This window comes from Heterocephalus glaber, unplaced genomic scaffold (genome assembly GCF_053883595.1).
Source record: "Heterocephalus glaber isolate CG9 unplaced genomic scaffold, H.glaber_assembly_v1.0 deba00000347, whole genome shotgun sequence".
Taxonomy (NCBI): domain Eukaryota; kingdom Metazoa; phylum Chordata; class Mammalia; order Rodentia; family Bathyergidae; genus Heterocephalus; species Heterocephalus glaber.
In genome coordinates this window covers 32122646-32144191 of record NW_028258143.1, presented here as the reverse complement: position 1 = coordinate 32144191, position 21546 = coordinate 32122646, and the positions used below count along the sequence as shown (strand labels likewise).

General features: G+C 45.1%; 1 long non-coding RNA gene across 1 annotated transcript in view; it reads left to right on the top strand.

Annotated features, from left to right (window-relative positions):
- LOC101717575 (uncharacterized) overlaps positions 1–20067 on the top strand; it is a 150993-nt gene extending 130926 nt beyond the window's left edge. Inside the window, exon 3 of the long non-coding RNA XR_204793.3 lies at positions 19136–20067. This is a non-coding gene — a long non-coding RNA (uncharacterized LOC101717575). The remainder of the gene's footprint in view (positions 1–19135) is intronic.
- Positions 20068–21546: the final 1479 nt, after the last annotated feature.

Genomic DNA, 21546 nt, shown 5'->3' with positions numbered 1-21546 from the left:
AGGACCATACTTGAATATGTTAAAGACATGACAAACCAACAGCCAGTATCATACTAAATGGGGAAAAACTAAAAGCATTCCCCTCAAAATCAGGAACAAGACAAGGATGTCTATCACCACTTCTATTCAGTATAGTACTTGATACATTAGTTGAGCAATCAGGAAAGAAAAAAAGAAATAAAAAGAATACATATCAGAAAGGAAGAAATCAAATTATTATTTGCAGGTGACATGATACTTTACACAGAAGACCTAGAGAACTCCACCAAAAAACTCTTAGAATAACTAATTGAGCAATGTACCAGGATACAAGATCAACACACAAAAATCATTAGCATTTGTGTATACAAATAATGAACTTGAAAAGAAAATTATGAAAATAATACCATTCACAGTAGCTTCAAGAAAAATGAAATACCTAGGAATTAACCTAAGCAAGGCAGTGAAAGACCTCTACAAAGAAAACTACAGTACTCTGAAAAAGGAGATTGAAGAGGACAGCAGAAAATGGAAAGATGTCCTCTGTTCCTGGATAGCCAGAACCAATAATGTCAAATGACCATACTCCTCAAACTGTTACACAGATTCAATGCAGTCCCAATAAAAATACCAACAGCATACTTTAGGGATCTGGAGAAAATAATACTAAAATTCGTATGGAGACAGAAGAGAATCAGAATAGCAAAAGCAATTTTGGGTGAGAAGAACAAACCAGGAGGCCTTACAATACCTGACTTCAAGCTATACTACAAAGCAATAGTGATAAAAAACAGGGTGGTACTGGAACAAAAACAGATATGCAGATCAATGGAACAGAATAGAGCATACAGAAACATGCCCAGAAGGGGCCAAAGGCTATGTTGGAGGAAAGACAGCCTATTCAACAAGTGGTGCTGGGAAAACTGGTTATCTGTTTGCAGAAGATAGAAACTGGACCCTTATCTTTTGTCCTATACTAAATTAAAATAAAAATGGATTAAAGATTTGAACTTTAAAACAAACATTAAACCTACTGGAAGAAAGCCAGGTATGGTGACACACACCTGTAATCCCAGCACTCAGGAGGCTTAGGCTGGAGGATTGCTGTGAGTTCAAGGCAGTTCGAGGCCAGCCTGGGCTACATAGTGAGTTCAAGGCCAGCCTAAACTATACAGTGAGACCTTGTCACAAACAAACAAACAAACAAACAAACAAACAAATCTTCTGGAAGATATAATAGCTGGGTTCTGTTCAGAAAGTCCTTGCCTATGCCTATACCTTTAAAAGTTGTATCTGTTTTGTTATATGATCTCCTTTGACTCACAAACAGCTGTAGAACAATTGTTTTGACTTCCATTTTACAGGGGGAAGAAACTGAGGCTCATAGAAATTCAAGCTCAGGCTTGTAAATCATGAAGACAAGAGTCAAACACAGGCAATTTGATGCCAACTCTGCAGAGTCCTGAGAGACCTCAGGCTTGGAGGAAAGACCCCGGCTTCCCAAGCAGCTGGAATTTAGGGTTGAGCTGTGAAATGATGTGACTTTTCCAAGCCTTGCTTTCCCTTCTATAAAATGGGGATAATGCTTTGAGTGTGCAGAGCTGCAGGCAAAAGACCTCTGTGTTGGAGGTCAGCACTGTTCCACACTGCATACCCAGCAGGCACGAGTGGATGTTTCTGCTACTGCTTTTGATATCAGGGCTCAGGCTGCCTGCAAAATGCTAGCACAGACCTTGAAGCTTGGGAGTGGGTCAAAAAAAGGTAAAGCTCTGCCTATTATCTCAGCTTCAGATATCGACATTGGCAGACTCCTCTATGCTTGTGGGGGGAATGCACTGAAACTCCTGCCAAGAGCAAAAACTGATTTGCCCACTTGCAGTCCAGCCCTCTGATCTGTCCTTGGAGATGAAGTAAGGAAGCTACCTCTGTGATCTGAAGCTATTTTTATCTGCCTCTCAGCAGTGTTTATGGTACATTAAGTGTTTTGTGGGGAGAGGGGCTATCAGCAGGCTGAGATAATGACTGCCCTTGGCCCAGCCCTGTAAATAGGCATCTTTTGTCTTCTCTGACAGTATTGTAGGGGCTGGGTGTGGGTCACTTGTTGGTGGCAGTTGATGTCCCCAGCCCCATTGGTGATGTTTGGATGGCAAGGGAAGGCAAGGTGGCCCTGTGTGCTGTGCTGTGGCAGGAGAGTGAAGGTGGGAGTGGCGGCTCTGTGTCCCCAGGTTGTCATCTCTGCCCTTCTGTCTCTGAGTCGCACACATCAGGCCATCTGGACATGTGCTCCTGGGCCTCTGTTCATTCATCAGAGCTTTGGGCAGAGGCCACTCCCACCAGCTCTGCCTGCTGCCTTTTCTGGAGAGAAAGATTCAGACAGAAGGGGTGTCTGTGTGCTGGCCTTGAGGATGAGGATGAGCCACAGGGAGGAAAGGAGGATGGAGGCAGGAGGAGCCTTCTAGCAAAAACCTGGAGGTGGAAATCAATGTAGCAGGGTAACTTCACAGCACTACACAAACTGTCCAAGCCATTTCCCCAGGAGCTGCTTTCCAGGTGCCCTGGCTCCAGGGCACAGAGCTGGGTGTGGCCTGGGACAAGTGTGGTGGTTTGTTTCAGGTGTCAGTTTGGTTGGCCATGGGGTCCCTGCACATCTGATCAAATGTTATTCTGGGTGTGCCTGTGAGGGCATTTGAATCTGTGGACAGAGTGGAGCATGTGGCCTTCCTCAGTGTGGGTGGGCTTCATCCTCTCATTTGAGTACCTGAGTAGATTAAAGAGGCTTGGCAAGAGGGACCCCAGCCTGACTGCCTGCATCTGGACACTGGGCCTTCCTGCATTGGACTCAGCCTTTCTGGCCCTCAAGCTTGCTGGCATCTGGACTGAAGTGACACCATTGGCCTTCCTGCTTCTCATGCCTTTGCACTAGGACTAGGGCTACACCAGCAGTGCCATGGGTCTCTCTCTTTCTCTCTCCCTGTTACTCTCTCTCCCATATATATATATATATAGTCACACACAGAACCATACATGAATATATTTTCTTGCTTCCTTTTCTCTGGGGAATTCCCTAGAGCATCACATACCATTTTGCCTTTGATACTACATTCTGCCCTGAAACACACAGCAGAGTCTTGAACACCTATGATCTTAGTGGTGACAACCAGACTTTTGGGAAGAGGACTCAGCACATGAGGCTGGGAGCATAGATAGGTGGGGAACCTGGTGTGGTAGCATCCCAGAAGTCTGCCCTGCTGAGGGGATCAAGCTTTGCCTGAGGAAGGTGACCATGGAGTCTACAGGGCAGAACCCATGAGGAGGGCTGCATCTGTACTTCCACTGTCTGAGCCTCAGAGGATCAAGGGGTAGGCAAATGTGTACTTGACTATTCTTGAGGAGAAGGATCTTGAATTGAATGATATTGAATTGAATGATATTTACCCAATTGTTCAAATCAAACTCACACTTTTTTCCCTAGGGTTGTGTCAGTGCCTGCAAGGCTGACTTTTTCAGTTATTAAATAAAAATCAACAAGTTTATAAAATTTTGCTCAGTTGTTCCCCATGCCCCATCTTTTACCTTGAATTATGTCACAAAGGCTATACCACACTAGGTCTGCTATCTTTAAAAAACACATATAGTAGTTTATCTGTCAGGGTGCCTTTGATCACAAGCAACAGGAAAAGCAGCTCAACTTGTTAAAACAAGATTTCTTGTTGAAACAGACTTCTTAGACTAATTCAGATGATGTGACCAGGCCTGTGGGCTTCAGGTGAGGCTTGGTCTGGCAGCCTGTGTTATTATGAGCATGTTCCATGCTGCTTTCTACAGTGTCACTTTTATTTTAAATTTGTTCTTTGTCAATCCCCAAGATGACAGACAGTAGCTTCTTGGGCTACCCGAGTCTTCTTTTATGTTTAGCAGTTGGAGCTTTGGTCAAAAGCAGCTGACATTTTGTTGAAATTCATTTTGCCAGCTCCCTCCATATATATATATATATATATATTTAAATTTTTTTTTGTGTGTGTGAGTGGTTTCACCTAAGCAGAAATTGCTAAACTTTTATCAGCCAGGTGGGGGAGTTAGTAAGGCTCCTGTTCACCTAAGTTAGCATTGGCTCCAGATCGCCTTGGTACCCCAGCGAGGTGCTGACATTCAGGGCACTCACCTGTAAGATGGGTCTAGTGAGCCCTGCTTGAGGCCATGTATGTCCTGCTCCATGATGAGGGGGTAGAAAGTGGAAACTGCCGTCAGGACATGCTGTCCACTCCCATGATCTCTGCAAAGTGCTGTGGGAGCCTTGGTGACAGCTGGCAGATCCAAAGGGTGATGGGGAGGGCAGAGGAAGGTGAGTACTGCTGCCAGCCAGGCCCTGGAGCAGGGGTGGGGACTGGTGAGGTGTGCAGGTTGTTGAGGTCAGGGGGCTGCAGAGTCACCCACCACCCCACACAGCCCAGGCCTCTCTGAAGCTCCTTGTGCAGGGAAGCTTGGTCCCAGTGGCTGTGGAGAGGAGAGAGACGACAGATGAGTAGGCGTTGGAGGTGTGCACATGGAAAGCTTGCTGCTGGTCTAGAGTCAATTAGTCCTTGAAAGAGCAGGTTGCTATAAGAGTGCAAGCCTGACCTGGCATCTTGCTGGCTTTGTTATGCTGGTGATTGCACTCGGTTGCTCCTGCCTGGTGCAATCTGCATGTGACTCTCACATGCCAACACCATGCCCTTGGACCTACAGAACCATCAGCTAAATAAACTCCCTTCCTTTGCAAATTATCCAACCTCAAGCATTTTGTTATAGCAACAGAAAATGGATGCCAATGCTGGCCGTCCTTCTATGTGGACATTCCTGAACTGGCACTGAAGGTGCCCTGATAGAGGAAGGAGCTTGTGCCCAGGGAACCCTTCAGGGTCCCGTGCAGGGGGTAGCATGTGGGTCAAGACATGGGAGAGCCTTGCAGGGGAACTGGCAATGCATATGTGCACCTGAGGCTGCAGGGCTCTTGGAAACCCAGGGTTGTGTCATGCAGTAGGTGAGCTGAGCTGGCAAGGAGTGTGGTAAGAGCCCTGATCACCCATTCCCCAAAATGGTGGCTCTGCTAACTTACGTTCCCAATAACAATGCACAAAGGTTCTTTTTTCATGAGCATTCTTGCCAATTCTTGATTTCTTTTGTCATTTTGGTAATAGCCTTTCTTTTTTTTTTCTTTTTTAAATTCTTTTATTGGTACATTTTAGATATACAACACAATTACATTTCTCATTGGGAACTTGTACCTTTACATGATGCATCTTGGTTCTTATTCTTTCCCCGTTCCTAGCCCACCCTTCCCTATTTACAATGACTTTATTTCCATTTTTTCCATTTCTCAGCATTTGTCCTTTCCCTTCTTTCCTTTCCCCTGCCCCGCCCACTACCCCCACCCCTTTGGACATTTTCTTCCTATTTTGCATTATCAATTATTCATTCTAATCATTGGTACATTTTAGGTATACAATATAATGACATTCATCATTGGAAATTTTCACCTTTACATAGTCTCTCTTGGTTCTTATTTTTCACCCTTGCCCAGCCCTCCCTTCAACCCCTCCATTCCTCCCTATTTACAAAGATTTTGTTCCTATTTTTCCATTTTCTCACATTAATTCCATACCCTTCTTTCCTTTCCCCTACCCCTCCCACTTCCTTCCCATTTGCCCCTTTTCTTTCTATTTCACATTACCTATTATACATTTTAGTCCTTATGTACACTTTCAGTTTCTCACACCAGAGAAACTATTCGATATTTACACATGTGTGTTCTGTTTATTTCACTTAAGAGTATCGCCTCAATGTGCATCCATTTAGCTATGAAAGTCTCTAATTTCTCACTTTTTATGGCTGAGTAGTACTCTATTTTATGAAAAAACCACATTTTCTTTATCCAGTCTCCAGTTGATGGGCATTTGGACTGTTTCCAAGTTTTAGCTATTACAAACTGTGCTGCTATGAACATGGGTGCCCATATATCACTGTGGTATGATTCTTTTAATTCTTTGGGGAAGATACCCAGCAGGGGAATAGCTGGGTCAAATGGGACTTCCAGTCCTAGTTCTTTGAGTTATCTCCATACTGATTTCCAGAGTGGTTGCACCAGTCTACACTCCCACCAGCAGTGGAGCAGGGTTCCTCTTTCCCCACAGCCCTGCCAGCATTTGTTGTTGGTTGATTTCATGATAGCAGCCATTCTTTGTGGGGTGAGGTGGAATCTCAGTGTTGTTTTCATTTGCACCTCTCAAATGACCAGTTGTGTTGAACATTTTTTCATATGTTTATTTGCTATCTCTACATCTTTGTCTGAGAAATGTCTGTTCATTTCAGATGCCCATTTTCAGATTGGGTCTTTAAATTTGGGAGGTCTGATCTTTTTAAGTTCTGTACAGATTTGAGATAGTAGATCTTTGTCTCAGGAAGAGCAGGTGAAGATTTTTTCTCACATTGTGGGTTGTCTCTTCACATGGCTGGTGGTTTCTCTTGCTGTGCAAAGCTTTTTAATAAGAAGAGATCCCACTTGTTGATTGTTTGTGCTAGTTCACAGGCAGTTGAAGTTTTGTTCATAAAATCTTTTCCTACACCAACGTCTTCAAGAGTTCTATCTAACCTCTGTTCCAGGAAATTCAGAGTTTCTATTTTAATATTTAGATCTTTAATCCATTTTGATTTTAGTTTAGTGCATGGTGAGAGATATAGATCTAGTTTTAATCTCTGGCAAATTGAAACCCAGTTTTTCCAGCAGCATTTATTAAAGAGGCTATCTTTCCTCCAGTGAGTGTTTGGCTCCTTTGTCAAAGATGAGGTGGCTGAGTGTGTCTGGCGTTGTTTCTGCATCTTCTAATCTGTTCCACTGGTCCTCAGGTCTGTTTCTTTGCCAGTACCATGCTGTTTTCATCACAGTAGCTTTGTAGTATAGTTTCAAGTTGGGGTTTGTGATACCCCCTGCCATATCTCTGTTACCTAGAATTGCTTTTGCTATTCCTGGTCTCTTCTTGTTCCAAATGAATTTTTGGATTGTTTTCTCAAGGTCCGTAAAGTATGCTGCTGGGATCTCAACTGGAATTGCATTGAATCTATATAGAAGTTTTGGAAGTATGGCCATTTTCACTATATCAATCCTTTCTATCCAGGTGCAGGGGATGTCTGTCCATTTTCTGATATCATTTTCAATCTCTCTTTTCAGAGTGCTATAGTTTTCAGAGAAGAGGTCTTTGATTTCTTTTGTTAGGTTGATTCCTAGGTATTTCAGTTTTTTTAGATGCTATCGTGAAAGGAATTATTTGCCCCATTTCTCTCTCAGTGAGTCTGTTATTCATGTAGAGGAAAGCTGTTGATTTTTGTGTGTTGATCTTGTATCCTGGTACTCTACTGAATTTGGTTATTAAGTCTAGAAGACTTTTGGTGGAGTTCTTGGGGTCTTCTATATAGAGTATCATGTCATCTGCAAATAATGACAATTTGACTTCTTCATTTCCTATCTTTATTCCTTTTGTTTCTTTCTCTTGTCTAATTACCATGGCTAATGTTTCCAGAACTACATTGAACAAGAGTGGTGGTAGTGGACATCCTTGTCTTGTTCCTGATTTTAGTGTGAAGGATTTCAGTTTTTGGCCACTTAGTATGATATTGGCTGTTGGGTTTTCATAGATACCTTTTATCAGTTTGAGGTAGAGACCATATATTCCAATTTTTTGTAGAGCTTTTATCATAAATGCATGTTGATTTTGTCAAATGCTTTTTCTGTGTCTATGATGATAATCATATAGTTTTTGTCTTTGGCTCTATTGATATAGTGTATTACATTGATTGATTTGCATATGTTGAACCATCCCTGCATCCCTGGGATGAATCCCACTTGATCAGGGTGTATGATCTTCTTGATGATCTTCTGCATTCTATTTACCAGTATCTTATTAAGGATTTTTGCATCTATGTTCATTGGTGAGATTGGCCTATAGTTCTCCTTTTTGGTTGGGTCTTTCTCTGCTTTGGGGATCAAAGTGATACTTGCTTCCAGGAATGAATTTGGGAGTATTGCCTCCCTTTCAATTTCATTGAAGAGTTTAAACAGTAGTGGAAGTAGTTCCTCTCTAAACGTCTTGTAGAATTCAGCAGTGAAGCCATCAGGGCCCAGGCTTTTCTTAGGTGATAAGTTTTTAATTAGGTTTTCAATATCCTTGGTTGATATTGGGTTGTTTAGAATTTTTAGGTCTTCTTCGTTCAACTTTAGTAATTCATATGTATCTAGGAATCTGTCCATTTCTTCTGTGTTTTCCATCTTATTGGCATATAGCTTCTGGAAGTAGGTATTGATGATCCTCTGGATTTCTGCTGGGGCTGTTGTAATTTCACCCTTTTCATTCCTAATTGCATGGATTTGGGCCTTTTCTTTCCTTTTTCTGATAAGGTTGGTTAAAGGTTTGTCAATTTTGTTGATTCTTTTGAAGAACCAACTCTTGGCTTCACTGATTTTTTGTATCGTTCTCTTAGTCTCCATTGCATTGCATTCTGCCCTGATCTTTATAATTTCCTCCCTTGTATGAGCTTTGAGGTTGTCCTGATCTTCTTTTTCTAGCAGCTTGAGGTTCAGCATCAGGTTGTTTAATTGGGCTCATTCTGTTTTCCTAATATGTGTATTCCCTGCTATGAATTTCCCTCATAAGACTGCTTTCATTGTGTCCTATAGATTCCGATATGTTGTATTGTCATTGTCATTTAATTGAAGGAACTGTCTGATTTCTTCTTTAATTTCCTCTATGACCCATTGGTTATTCAGAAGTGTGTTGTTCAATTTCCACATGTTTATGAAATTTTTTGAGTTTCTTTTGCTATGGATCTCCAATTTCATCGCACAATGGTCTGATAATATACAGGGGATAACTTCCATTCCTTTGCACTTACTTAAACACGTTCTATGTGTGAGTATGTGGTCTATTTTGGAGAATGACCCATGTGCAGCTGAGAAGAATGTGTATTCTGATTTTGTGGGGTTGAAGACTCTGTAAATATCTGTTAAGTTCATTTGTTCAAGAGTTCGATTGAGTTCTAGTATTTCATTACTTATTTTTAGTCTAGTTGATCTATCTATTTGTGACAGTGGGGTGTTGAGGTCCCCCTCTACAATTGTACTAGTGCATATATGACTTTTCATGTCCGTTAGTATTTGTTTTATATAGTTGGGTGCACTAGTGTTTGGTGCATAGATATTTATGATTGTCATCTCTTCCTGTTTGATTGTTCCCTTTACATGGATGTAGTGTCCTTCTTTATCTCTCTTAATTAGTGTTGGTTTGAAATCTACTTCTGCAAAGAAGATAGCTACTCCTGCTTTTTTTCGGGTTCCTGTCACATGAAGTATTGTTTTCTACCCTTTAACTTTCAGTCTATGAGTTTCCTTTTGAATTAAGTGTGTTTCTTGTATGCAACATATTGTTGGATTTTGCTTCTTGACCCATTCTGCCAGTCTGTTTCTTTGGATTGATGAATTGAGACCATTAACTTTGATGGTTATAACTGAAATGTATTGACTTGTCATTGCCATGACTTTTTCTTTTTGTTGGGTTCTCCCCCTTTCCATTTAATTTCTTGTCATGCCAGATGGGTTCATTCTGCTTTGCTTCCTGGGGTTGTGATCCTCAATGTCTTTTCCTAGGATATTGTGTAAAATTCTTTGGAGTGCTGGTTTGGTATTCACGAAGGTCCTAAGGTGCTCTTTGTCATGAAAGTATCTTATTTCTCCATCCATTTTGAAAGATAGTTTTGCAGGGTACATCAATCTGGGTTGGAGGCTGTTTTCTTTTAGGGCTTGGAATATGTCACTCCAAGCTCTTTTTGCCTTGATGGTTTGTGTTGAGAAGTCTGCTGTGATTCTGATGGGCTTTCCTTTGTATGTGATTTGTTTCTTTTCTCTAACTGCTTGTAGAACTTTGTTCTTCTGTTGAGTTTCTGGAGTCTTAACAATTATATGCCTATGTGTAGACTTTTTTTGATCAAGCCTATTTGGAGTCCTATATGCCTCACTTATCTGTATGTCAAGTTCTTTTCCCCTGCTTGGGAAGTTTTCTGCCATTATTTCTGTGAAGAGGTTTTTTATGTCATCTCTACTCCCTTCTGTTTCTTCATTGAGCTCAATGAGTCTTATGTTATTCTTTTTTGCATCATCTAGCAGCTGCTGGATTGATTTCTCATGTCCCCTTATAATTTTGAAGCAATTTTTCTTTTCCTGGTCATTAATTGCAATCTTATCTTCTATATCTGAAATTCTGTCCTCACATTGGCTCATTCTGCTGTGTAGACTTTCAATGGAGTTTTTCATGTCCTGGAAATCTATTTGCATCTGTTTTATGGATTCCATTTGTTTCTTATTTTGGGATTCCATCATGTTCCTGAGCTCCTCTCTAGATTTATTAATCATGTCTTGCACTAAGGGCACAATTTCTCCTGTTATCTGAGAAATTATTTCTGATTTCATTTTTTCCAGATCCCCTTTTGTTGCCAGTTCAGTGGGTCCAAGTGGTTGAGTATCAGAGTGTCCCATGTCATTTCCCTTTGGGGTTGCTGTAGGTGATCTGGAAGTCTGGTTTTGAAACTTATTTACATGTTTTCTCATTTTGACTGGGGTAGGGTGCTGTTAGCACCTGCACAGATTACCTCCTCTGAGCTGGGAGAGGTGGGACAGGGGCTGGGAGCAGTGGTAGGGATGGTGACCCAAAAGCCCTTTCCTGTGGGCTGGGAGTAGTGGGAGGGATGGTGGCTGGGAAGCCCCTTCCTCTGGACCAGGAGCAGTGGGATGACAACCTAGAAGCCCCTACCTCTGGGCTGGGAGCGGTGGGAGGGATGGTGGCTGAGAGTCCCCTTCCTCTGGACCAGGAGCAGTGGGACTGTGGCTCAGAAGCCCCTACCTCTGGGCCGGGAGCAGTGGAACTCAGTACCTTGGTCTGGTGGTCTCGTGTTCTCTGTGTCTTTGTAGTGTGGAACCAGGTGTCTGCCTGTCTGCGGTGGGGTGATTTGGCATCTTTTGTGTGACTTGGGACCTCGGTAGGGTGTGCACAGAATTGCCTGTCTGCAGTGGGCTGATTCGGTGTGTTCCACGTGACTGGGGGTGCTCTAGATTTATTAATCATGTCTTGTATTATTTCGGATTTCATTTTTTCCAGGTCCTCTTTTTGCCAGTTCAGGTAGTTCATGTGGTTGAGTATCAGATTGTTCTATCTTGTTGCCCTTTGGGGTTGCCTTAGGTAATCTGGAAGTCTGGTTTTGAGACTTATTTATGTATCTTCTCATTTCAACAGAAGCAGCCTGCTGTGTCTTTGTTGAGGTGAGTTTTTGTTCACCCATTTGTCTTGAATTCTCACCTAGCCACTGAGCAGCCTTTAATCTGCTGCTCACCAGTACACCAATTCCTGTGTTCAGAGTGGTGGCCTTCTGGATCCCTGAGCTGACCTGTTGTCTGGGCAGGCTTCTGGCTGGGGCCTGTGCACACTTGGGATGGTATCTAAGCATGCCTCTCGCTGGGGCCCTCATGTAGCTGTTATCTGGGAGGGCCTTTGGTTGGGGGCTGTGCACCCTAGTTCCTGTTGCCTGGACAGGCTTTGGCTAGGGTCTCCATGCACTTATCAATGGTATTGGGATGAGCCTCTGGGTATTGCTTGTGTGCCTGTGTAGCTTTTTTCCAGGCAGGTCCTTGGCTGTGGCCAATGGTGTAGCAGGCCTCTGGCTGAAGCTTGTGGGCCTGTGCAGCTCTTTTCTGGGCGGGACTTTGGCTTTGGTGGGTGTTCAGGAGCCTCTGGGGTCAGGGCGGAGCCCAGGCTGGAATCTGCCTGCAGCTGTGCAGGTCTGGGCCTCACAGCCTCTCTCCGGGATCTGTGCACACTTCCGGATGGAATGGCAGGGCTCTGGCTCTGAAAGAACTTAATCTTGATCACAGAATACTACAATAGCTGTGTAAATTGGCCAGGGCTGTAACAAAATCTCAGACCTAGTAGCTTAAACAACCGAAATTGATTTTCTTGTAATCCTGGACAATGAACATCTGAGATCGAGGTGTCAGCAAGTTTATTCCTTCTGTGGTCTTTCTCACTGGCTTGTAGGTGTCTGTCTCTTTTGGTGCCTCGAAGTGGTCCTCTACTTTGCACATTGTCTGTGTCCTAATCTCCTCTATTCAAAAGAACAACAGTCATACTGGACTAGGGCTCACCCTGAGAGCTTTGTCTGACCTTCATCACCTCTTCAAAGGCCCTAGATCAAAATATAGTTACATTTTGATGTATTGGGGCAAGGACTTCAATATTTGAATTTGAGGGTAAGCACAATTCTGCTCAGCACATCCTAGCAGCCCAACCATCTGGAGTGGGAACATAAGGCATATGTGAAATGCAAGCTCTCAGATTGTCCCCTTTTGTACCTTTCCTTCCATTCTCTCAGGGATGGCTTCTCCAAAACAAGGAGACTCCTTTGTCCAGGCTACAGGAAGCATGAATCCAAAGGGATAGAGCTGGAGGGGGTCTCCACACCAACATTTATGGGGGATTCTACAATGGCTGAGCAGCAGGCCAGAGCACTTACAGAGGCCAGGGGTTTGCAGGGAGACTCATATGAAAATGAAATTCATGGGACAGCTAATGTACTGGGACACCAACCAAGAAGGAGCACAGGGCATAAAGAGGAGTTCAGGGATGGATTAAGGCCAAGGAGAGAAAAAAAATAAGACCCCCAAATTATGCAGTCCAGATAAAACAAAAAGGTTATGCAAGAAAAGACAAGAATATGAAAAACAAAGCAATTATTAACTTCAGATAAAATAAAAGTTATGCAAGAGTGAGCTTGACTGTGAAAGGGCTTAACATTGCTACAATACAAACAATAAATGTTATTTTTGTCAACGATGATGAACCCATCTCTCAGCTTCAAAACAAAAGACAAAACTGAATTTATTGCCAGAGCTCTGCTGCTTAGGCAGTCTTCCAGAAACAGCAGAGCAGGGAATGTAGGGATTAGCCAACCAATGAGGTGGGAGGTGAGGTCTTTGGTCACCCCTTGTATGTTATTGGGGGAGAGAGCTGGTATTCAGCTGGATTAGTCAGGTGAGTTTGTTTCCTGATTGGCTGAATTTCAGGGAGGTGTCTACACTGATTGGTTGGCTGCAAAACATGCTCTCTAAGGCCATTGAAAGGGTTTAACACTGGTTTTGCTACTATGAGTTGCCATGGCTACAGAACAATGGGGCTTTTTGCAGGAGTGTGGGAACTTTTGTATTTTCAATCCATCCAGAATTAATCTGTAACCATGTTGTTGACAATGAGGGATGGAAAGTGTGTGTGTGGTACTGTGCAGGGGTGTGGAAGGGGTGAGAGGAGAGATAATGCCCATCTTCTAGAGTGGGGAGTAAAAGAATCACACTGAAAACTGGAAAATCAAAGTTAGTCATCTTTAAAAAAAATATTTATTAGCCTAGCATCAAAAGAATCTCTTTCTCTAGGGAGTCAGAAACTATGGCATGGGCCAAGGGGATAGCTGTTTTGCCTAACCCTGTAGGGCAGCTCTCCACCCCAGATGTCCTGAGAGAGTGGGGGCAGAACCCCCAGAGAGGCTCAGGCACCCCTAGAGCTGTCCCATTTCTTGTGGGAACCCTAGAGGGCAGCAGAGAGGGCAGGACCTGGCCCTCACTGCCCTGGAGAGCAGCTTGGCCAGGTGGGGTCAGGTGGCCATAGGGCTAACAAGTGAGGACACTGAGTATGTGTTGGTGCCAGGTGGCCACAGATTAGGGTGGACCGGGACACTCCTGAAACCACACATATTTACCACTTTGACAATATTTTAAAAAACTGAATCAAATTTTTGAACATGCTCACCTGGGAGTTTTGAAAATGCACATTGCAGTGTTTTTGTAAAGAAGACAGTTCTTTCTCTAGCACTTGTAGCAGGTGGCTAGCTTTTTGTACCTGTGCACAGTCTTTGCATGATGAATTGGTAGAAGATGTACCTTTTTCTCTAGGGGAAGGAAAAGGCACCTTTCTTGGCACCCTGGTCCTCACCAGGACATCTTAGAAAGTGGAGCGGTTTTGTGTGCCTGCCAAGGGACATGGCATCCTGGGCCCAGGCAGTTGCACATCCCCCAGCCTAGGCTGGAACGTGACCCTCTCCTCTAGTTCAGTAGAAACCTTCAGTTAGAGAAGCAAACTGAATCAAAACCACACAGAAGATTGAAATACACAAGATAAATAGGCATAGCCAGTGACTTAGTGAGATCCTGTCTAAAAATGGGAAAAAAAGCTAGCGTGAAGGCCTTGAGTTGAACCCCAAACACAGGGCAGGGTGAGGTGTGTGAAAAGGCAGATGTTGAAGTCTTCATCCAGTGAAATTCCATTTCACACACATGACGGGCTGGACATTATCTTATTCTAGGGAAAAGTTACAGATTACACGTAGTGTTACATTTTATGTAGGAGGAGCACCAAGCTGAGATACATACATGTGGAATGACAGATGTGGGATTCAAAGGAGTGTGTGTGGTAATCCTCTCATCCAGAAGTAATTGCATGATAGATTTTCTCCAAAGAATCTACAAGTACATCCTGCATAAATGGTCTAGGCCCCTGGAAAAGGACCCCTCTCCCTAGAGGCCGCACCACTACCTTCTGGTGGATAAGAGGACACTCATCCTGGATCACCTGCCCTCCCCAAGCCCAGCAGCTCACCAGGGTGGAGGACATTGAGGGCTCAAGTGTGGACATAACTGACACCTCCTGGAGCCCTCATGCCCATCCTGTTACTGACTGGAAGATTAAAGTGGTTGCGAGGGAAAAAGCTGTGTGGGTCGGCTTTCATTACTGTAACAAATAACTGAGCACAACAATTACACAGAAAGTTTTATTTTGACTCACAGCTTTGGTCTATGATCAGGTGGGACCATTGCTTTTAGGCCTCTGGTGGGTCAGCTTGGTAGCATATTGTGTTGGAGGCTAATGGGATACTCAGCTAGGCTGAGTGAGTGAAAACTGGAGTCCCATGGTCCTTTCTAGGGCCTGTAGCAATGACCTGAAAGCAGCAACCAGGCCCCACACTGAAGGGTACCCCCACCTCCCAGTTGTAGCCCCTGGGGACCATACCTTTGACACATGGGCCTCTGGGGGACACTGACGATCCAAACTAGCAGAGCCCATGGTTGGGCCAGGAGGGGCGCATAGTCCCTGGCACAGTGTGGCATGGGTGATAAGGATGAGTGTGCACAGGTGTGGGGCCAGACTGTGCTGAGTGACTGGAACTTCAGAGCTAAATCTGGGGCAGCAGAAAAGATGCCCCCGAGGTCTATACATGACTATGGCCTGGGTGCAGTGTCTCTCCAGCTTCCTCAGGCATGGACAAGCTATTCTGAAAGGTGTCAGCTGACACAGGGACAGAATTATCTGGGGTTCCCTTTGAGACTCTTCATCCTTATAAGAATCCTTTTCCAGCAAGACAGACTCTCTTCACTTGTAATGGCATTTTCCCTCCCCTCAGCCACAGCTTTGCAGTGAGTAAAACTCCTTTAAACCCCTCTGGGGTTTAAAGTGGCTGGGCACTGGGTGCTCATACACAGAAGTGTCCACAATGGGCCCTCCACCTAAAATGGAGGAGCTGCCAGAGAAATGACAGTTCTTCTTAGAGGACAGTGGCCCCTTCCGTACGAGTCCCAGCCCTCCTCTCCTCTGAGTTGGACTGCCTCTCCACAGCTCTACTCAGGTCCTTAAGGGGAGTCTAATGGCCCTTGTGCTTAGGGGCAGTCCCACCACTTCAATGTCCTCAGAGCCACAGAGCTGAGACTGGCCTGTGGGCATTGGGCAGTGTTGGCAGGAAAGAGGAGTAGCAGTGTGGGCCATCTTCTGTTCAGTCCCTGGGGCCAGGACTCCAGTATTGCATGTTCCCAGCTTGCCTCCTCTGCATCACCATTGCAATTGTCATGGTACTGTGGATGGTGCCAAGCCCAAGGTCCACTGGGCTCAGACCAGAGGACAAGAGCTTCCTGGACAGTCTTCCGCCTTCCCATGCAGGTGGTCTTTAGGTTATAATCAAGAAAATGAGCTCGGAGGCAAAGTTTGCCTGTCCTCCCTCACCCGAGGAAGGGCCTATTTCTGCAATGTGTGATCCCAAAGCCCTTCCTGAGGAGCTTGAAAAGGTGTTTTTAAAGTGCTCACCCCCTTCAAAGGAACTTTCCTGGCCATTGACAACTTAACATGGCCTAGGCTGAATGGTTCCCAGTCTTTCCCTGGAGGAGGGAAGGACCCCAAGAGAAGGGCTCACAGGAATAGGGAGAGACGGGGAGAAGCTGCAGCTCTTGATGTAAGGGGCTGCCTGGCTGGGACAGGGTGTTGAAAAGTGCCTGGTGAATCAGTAATTGGCATGTGTGCTCTGAGTGGAGGTTCCTCCTCAGTCCTATCTTAAGCCCTTCTCTTCAGGTTCTAGGTGTTCCTGGATGTCTTCATGAGTAGAGGAATTTCCAGAATCTTCTACTAACCCACAATGCTTCTGCCTCTTCTCTAAAATCCCATTTTATTCTCAGCTGAAAGAGCTAGGTCTCAAAGGACTCATCCAGTCATCTTGGCTGTATTTGCTTATCTGTTCAGATTGTGGAATCTAAGGGGACTGACACATTTAAATGCACAATTCAGATGTGCCTGCTGTTAGTAGAGGTCTTGAGGGTGGAGTTGCTGTCCTATCAGGGCTGTTCCCTGCTCTCATGGCTGAGGTTCAGCACCATTCACTGCCAACTCTGTGCCAGGCACCATTCCAGGTGGGAGACTGAGGTGAATGAAGTCTTGCCTACAGGAGGCCTTTGTCCTGCCAGTACCTCAGGGCATAAGCCTGGATGCTAAGCTGAGGGTTATGGCAGTGGGGACACAAAGTGCTGTGGCAGGTGATGTGCGAGCCTCACTGAGGTGGTGGCTTATGGGTGAAGAAGTATAGAAGAAGCCAGCCCTAAGAACACCTGAGGAAGCAGTGTTCTGGCCAGTACAGAGGCTTGGAGGCTGGAGGGCCTGGTCTTCCATGAGCAGCACTGGGCAGGTGAGGGGACAGGGAAGGGGAGGAGGTGGGGAGGTAATAGGCCAGCAGTATGGCCTGTGGCTCCAACTCAGGGACCTGGTACCCTGGAGGCGGTGAGCAAAGGCAAGACATGATTTGAGTGGAGTCACTAGGCTGGCGTGATGTGAGAGGCCCAGGCTGAGGCAGGGAAGAGCACGTGAGCCTCCTGGGTACCAGTATCTGTCAGCTAGGTCCGCTGTAATGAGTAGACACAATGGTGGCTTATACTGTGGGAAGTTACTGCCTCACATTCTGGAGGCTGGAAGTCCAAGGTCAAGGTATGGGCAGGCTTGGTCCCTCCTCAGGCTTCTTGTAGATGGCTGCCATCTCCCTGTGTTCTCATACGGTCACCCTCTGTGTGTGCCCATGTCCCAGTGAACTCCTCACAGGAGGACGCTAGTCCTATTAGATTAGGGCTCACCCTAAAGGTTTCATTTACCTCAAACACCTCTGTGAAGTTCCCACCTCCAAATACAGTCGAATTCTAGGATCCTGGGGATTAAACTGTCAATATACAAATTTTGGGCGATGGTCACAATTCATCCTGTTACAGTGCCAATTACAGGGGTCCCGGGGAGACAGCATGCTGACTGGGGCCACCACAGCAGCAGGGAGAATGGTGAGAAAGGGTCAGATATTGCAGGTGGGTGCCAAGGGAGGGCATGGGAACAGTCTGTAAGCGTGAAGGCAAGGGAGCTGTATCCTGTAGAAAATTTAATCTAAAACTGGTGAACAGTTGGTTACTTCATAATATTGTCATAAGAAAGCATGCCTTAATGTTACCAGTGATAAAATACTTCTCTCTCAAGAAAAGAACTTATCAAATTCCTAGAAATTGCCACAATGACAGCGGAGTTTTGATGACATATCTCTAAACTTCAAGTTAGCATCTCTTTGTTATATTTTCTTTATTCATTATTGGGTTCCACAGGCATGTTAATTCACAGAACCCACAGCTTTGGAGGGGACCTGGAAGGGACCAGGTCACACAAGTTCACAGGCTTCTGAATCACTTGTGACTGCTATGCTGAAGTCAGGTCTCTAAGGCCTGCATGTAAAGGTGAGATTTGAAATAAACGTTTACCAGCACGGCAGTGATAGAGACCAGGGAAGAGAATGGCTGAAATAAGTATTTCCTTCTTCAGTTGTTTTTCTTAGGCATTTGGCCACAGTGACAGGAAGCTGACTAATGCAGTGCTTCATGGCAAAGAGCATGTGGCAGAAGGGGTCTGGGTGCCCTGTGGCAGTCATGAAGCAAAGAGAAAGAGGAAGAGGTGAAGATTCCAATACCCCTCCAAGGGCACAACCCCGTGACCTCACTTCCTCCCTCTAGGCCCCATCTCCTAAGGTTCCACTACCTCCCAACAGTGCCACAAGTTGGGGACCATGCCTTCAACACATGATCTTTGGCAGACTTTCAAGATCAGACTACGGGAACGACTATTGCTGAAAATAATTTTGCCATGTAGAAGAAGGGTGTTTGAATCTGTTCACTCTTCTAGAACAAATTTTCATGGACTGAGAAACTGAAATAACAAACATTTATTTCTCAAAGTGTAGAGGCTGGATATGCCAGCGTGGTTGGGTGCTTGCTGAGGGAACTTTGGTGGTTTGGATGTGGTTTGAGTGTGTGCCCCCAGGGTCTCTGTGTTGGGAGCTGGGTCCCCAGAGTGGCAGGGCTGGGAGGTAGTGGAACTTTAAGAGCTAGGACTGAGTGAGAGGTCTCTGGGTCAGTGAGAGTCTTGGCCTCAGAACTGACTATGATAGTTCCCCTTTGTGGTTCTTGAGAGAAGGTTGCAATAAGTGGCCTCTCTGGCTTCCTGTATTGATATGTAATTACAGTTCTTGCTCCTGCATGAGCTCTGCCATTACCATGATGCGATATAGTCCAGTGGGCCTGTGCCAGAACTGAGCCGATGCAGGTATCATGCCCTTGAACCTCTAGAATTGTGAGCTAAATAAACCTCTTTCCTTTATAAGTTGGCTACAAAAGTGTTTTGTTAAAGGGACAAGAAGTGGACCAATGCAGTTCTCTTCCAGGCTGTGTCTTCACATGACCTTCTCTTTCTTCCTGCAGGAAGTGAGAGAGATCAGTCCTGAGCCAATGTTGGGGGATCCACCCTCACGGTTCATCACCTTCAAGTACCATTACACTCAGTCCAGAGAGATGATGATACAAAAAATTATATTGGGGTATCAAATAAGAGCCAAGATACATCATGTACAGGTACAAGCACCCAATGATAAATGTAAATGTATTGTGTACCTAAAATGTACCAATAAAAGAATTTAAGCAAAAAAAATGCTTGGAATGCCACTGTGATTTGGAGTAGTTTGAAGGTAAAGGAAATTGGTATCAACTATATGAGGTGTGATCAAAATATATGGTGAATGTTTAAATTAAGAATATTTATTACAGTAAAAGACACATTGCCATGAACAATCCTCAAAGTACTTCCCCTTTCTTCTAACATACTTATGTCATTGTTCTTGCCATTTTCTGAAGCAGTTCTGAAAGTCCTCTTTCATGAAGGTCTTTACAAGGTGAGATAAAAAAATACAGGGAATGCTGCTGCCAAGTGCCATCCAACAGAAGGGCAAGCTCATACAAACATCATGGTGTGTCCTCGTCCACCTTACTCACCACACCTTACTCACCAGACCATGCCACTTCTGGCCTTCCTTAATGCCAAAATGAACATGAGAGGTAAACGTTTTGGATTGATTCAGGACATTGAGGCAGCCATGACAGCACAACTAAAGACACAAAAGAGCACTTTCAGAACTGCTTCAGAAAGTAGCCAGAAAGATGGGATGTGTGTTTGAGGAAAGAGGAAGTATTTTGAAGGGGGTTAATGGCAGTGTGTCTTTTATTGCAATAAGAATTTTAAAATGCAGGCATTCACTACACTTTTTAAATCACATTCCCAACCTAAGCTTGGACTGGGGATGCTGCAGGAGGAGCACATGTGGGGCAGTAGGAATTCAGGGTTCAGACATGCTGCATTTGAGGTGCCTGCTGGACATCCCAGGGGAGCTGTCGGGGGTCAGTCAGATGTTCAAGTTGTAAGCCTAGAGGAGAGGCTGAGGCTGTGGAGAGAAACTGTGGAGGCACTAGTACTTACATAGATTTAAAACCAAAGGATCGGACAGCTTTGACTCCCATAACACAAATAGTATGGCAGCTCTTTCATACTGTCAGCACATGCCCTGTGGAGAAGCAGCTCTCCTGGGTGTGGGGAGGGGAGGTCCAACCTGGCCTGAGGACACAGCCCAGCATCCTTGGGGAAACATGAGGTGAGGTGAAGGTGAGAGAGCCAGGCAGAGGAAGAGGAGGGAGAAGCAGAGGATGATATTCTGGGAACAGGGCAGGATGCACACACCATGGTGTTGGCTGTCACTGAGAGACTCAGGCAAAGATCGACTAGTTCTAAGCTGGAAGGTGGCATGGTCCTTTCTGAGCTTTGAAAAGATCACATAAACTGCTCTGTAGAGAACGGATTACAGAGGTGAAACAATCCATCCAGGTGAGGAATGGAGTGTTTGACCAGAGCAAAAGCTGCAGAGAAAGGCAGTGAAGATGGAGAAATAGGATTCGGGGGACAGGAAATGGGGTGATGAGTGCAAGGAGCCCAAGTGTAGGGTGGAGGGCAGTGGGTTGTGCTGAGAGGAGGAAGACAAGGGCAGGTGGGTGTGGGGAGTCACTTTCAGATTACACAGATTTAGGGGCAGCACTGGGAAACCCTAGAGGGGGGCATCAGGAAGATGCAGGAATTTGGAGTGGGAGCCAGGACCGAGGGCAGGTTGGGCAGCGGGTGAGACTTGCTATGGTTGGGGGGTCACCAGCGGACAGCTGGCTGACAGGGGTGCATGGGAGGACATGTCTTCTAGCAAGAGAGTGGCCCTGCACAAGGAAGGCTGAGATCCTTAAGGACAGATGCCAGCCCTTAGGTAAGAGTCAAGAGAAATCAGGATGATTTTAAAAACTCAGCACTGAGTGGCTGGGTAGGTGGAGACACTGAGAAAGATCAGGAGGGAACAGGGTTCAAGGGGAACAGTGTCAAGTTTGAGAGATTTCTGAGACATCCAAGTGAAGGGGTCAGGTAGCCCTCAGTTCAGCTAGTAAGTGTCAGCAAAGTGGCCTGGCTTGCGTGCTCACACAGGCCAAAGAGGTGGTGACCTCATGGGAGACAAATCAAGGGCCAGACAGAGCATGGGGCCCCTTGGGAAAATGGGGACAAGCTGAACAAAAAGCCTTTGAGGAAGGGCTGAGGGAAACCCAGGCAGAATGGGAACACAGAAGTGGAGAGAAGGTGAGTGATACTGCTGAGAATGGCGACTGTGGATTTAACAACATGGGGCTCAAAGCCAGGATGGTTGGTGGAGTGGTTGGGGAGGAACCCATTGAGCAGGTTCCAGGATGAATGGCACATCCAGTGCCAGAAATACTTCTGATAATGCTACTTATATAAGGATTAATCATGAGAC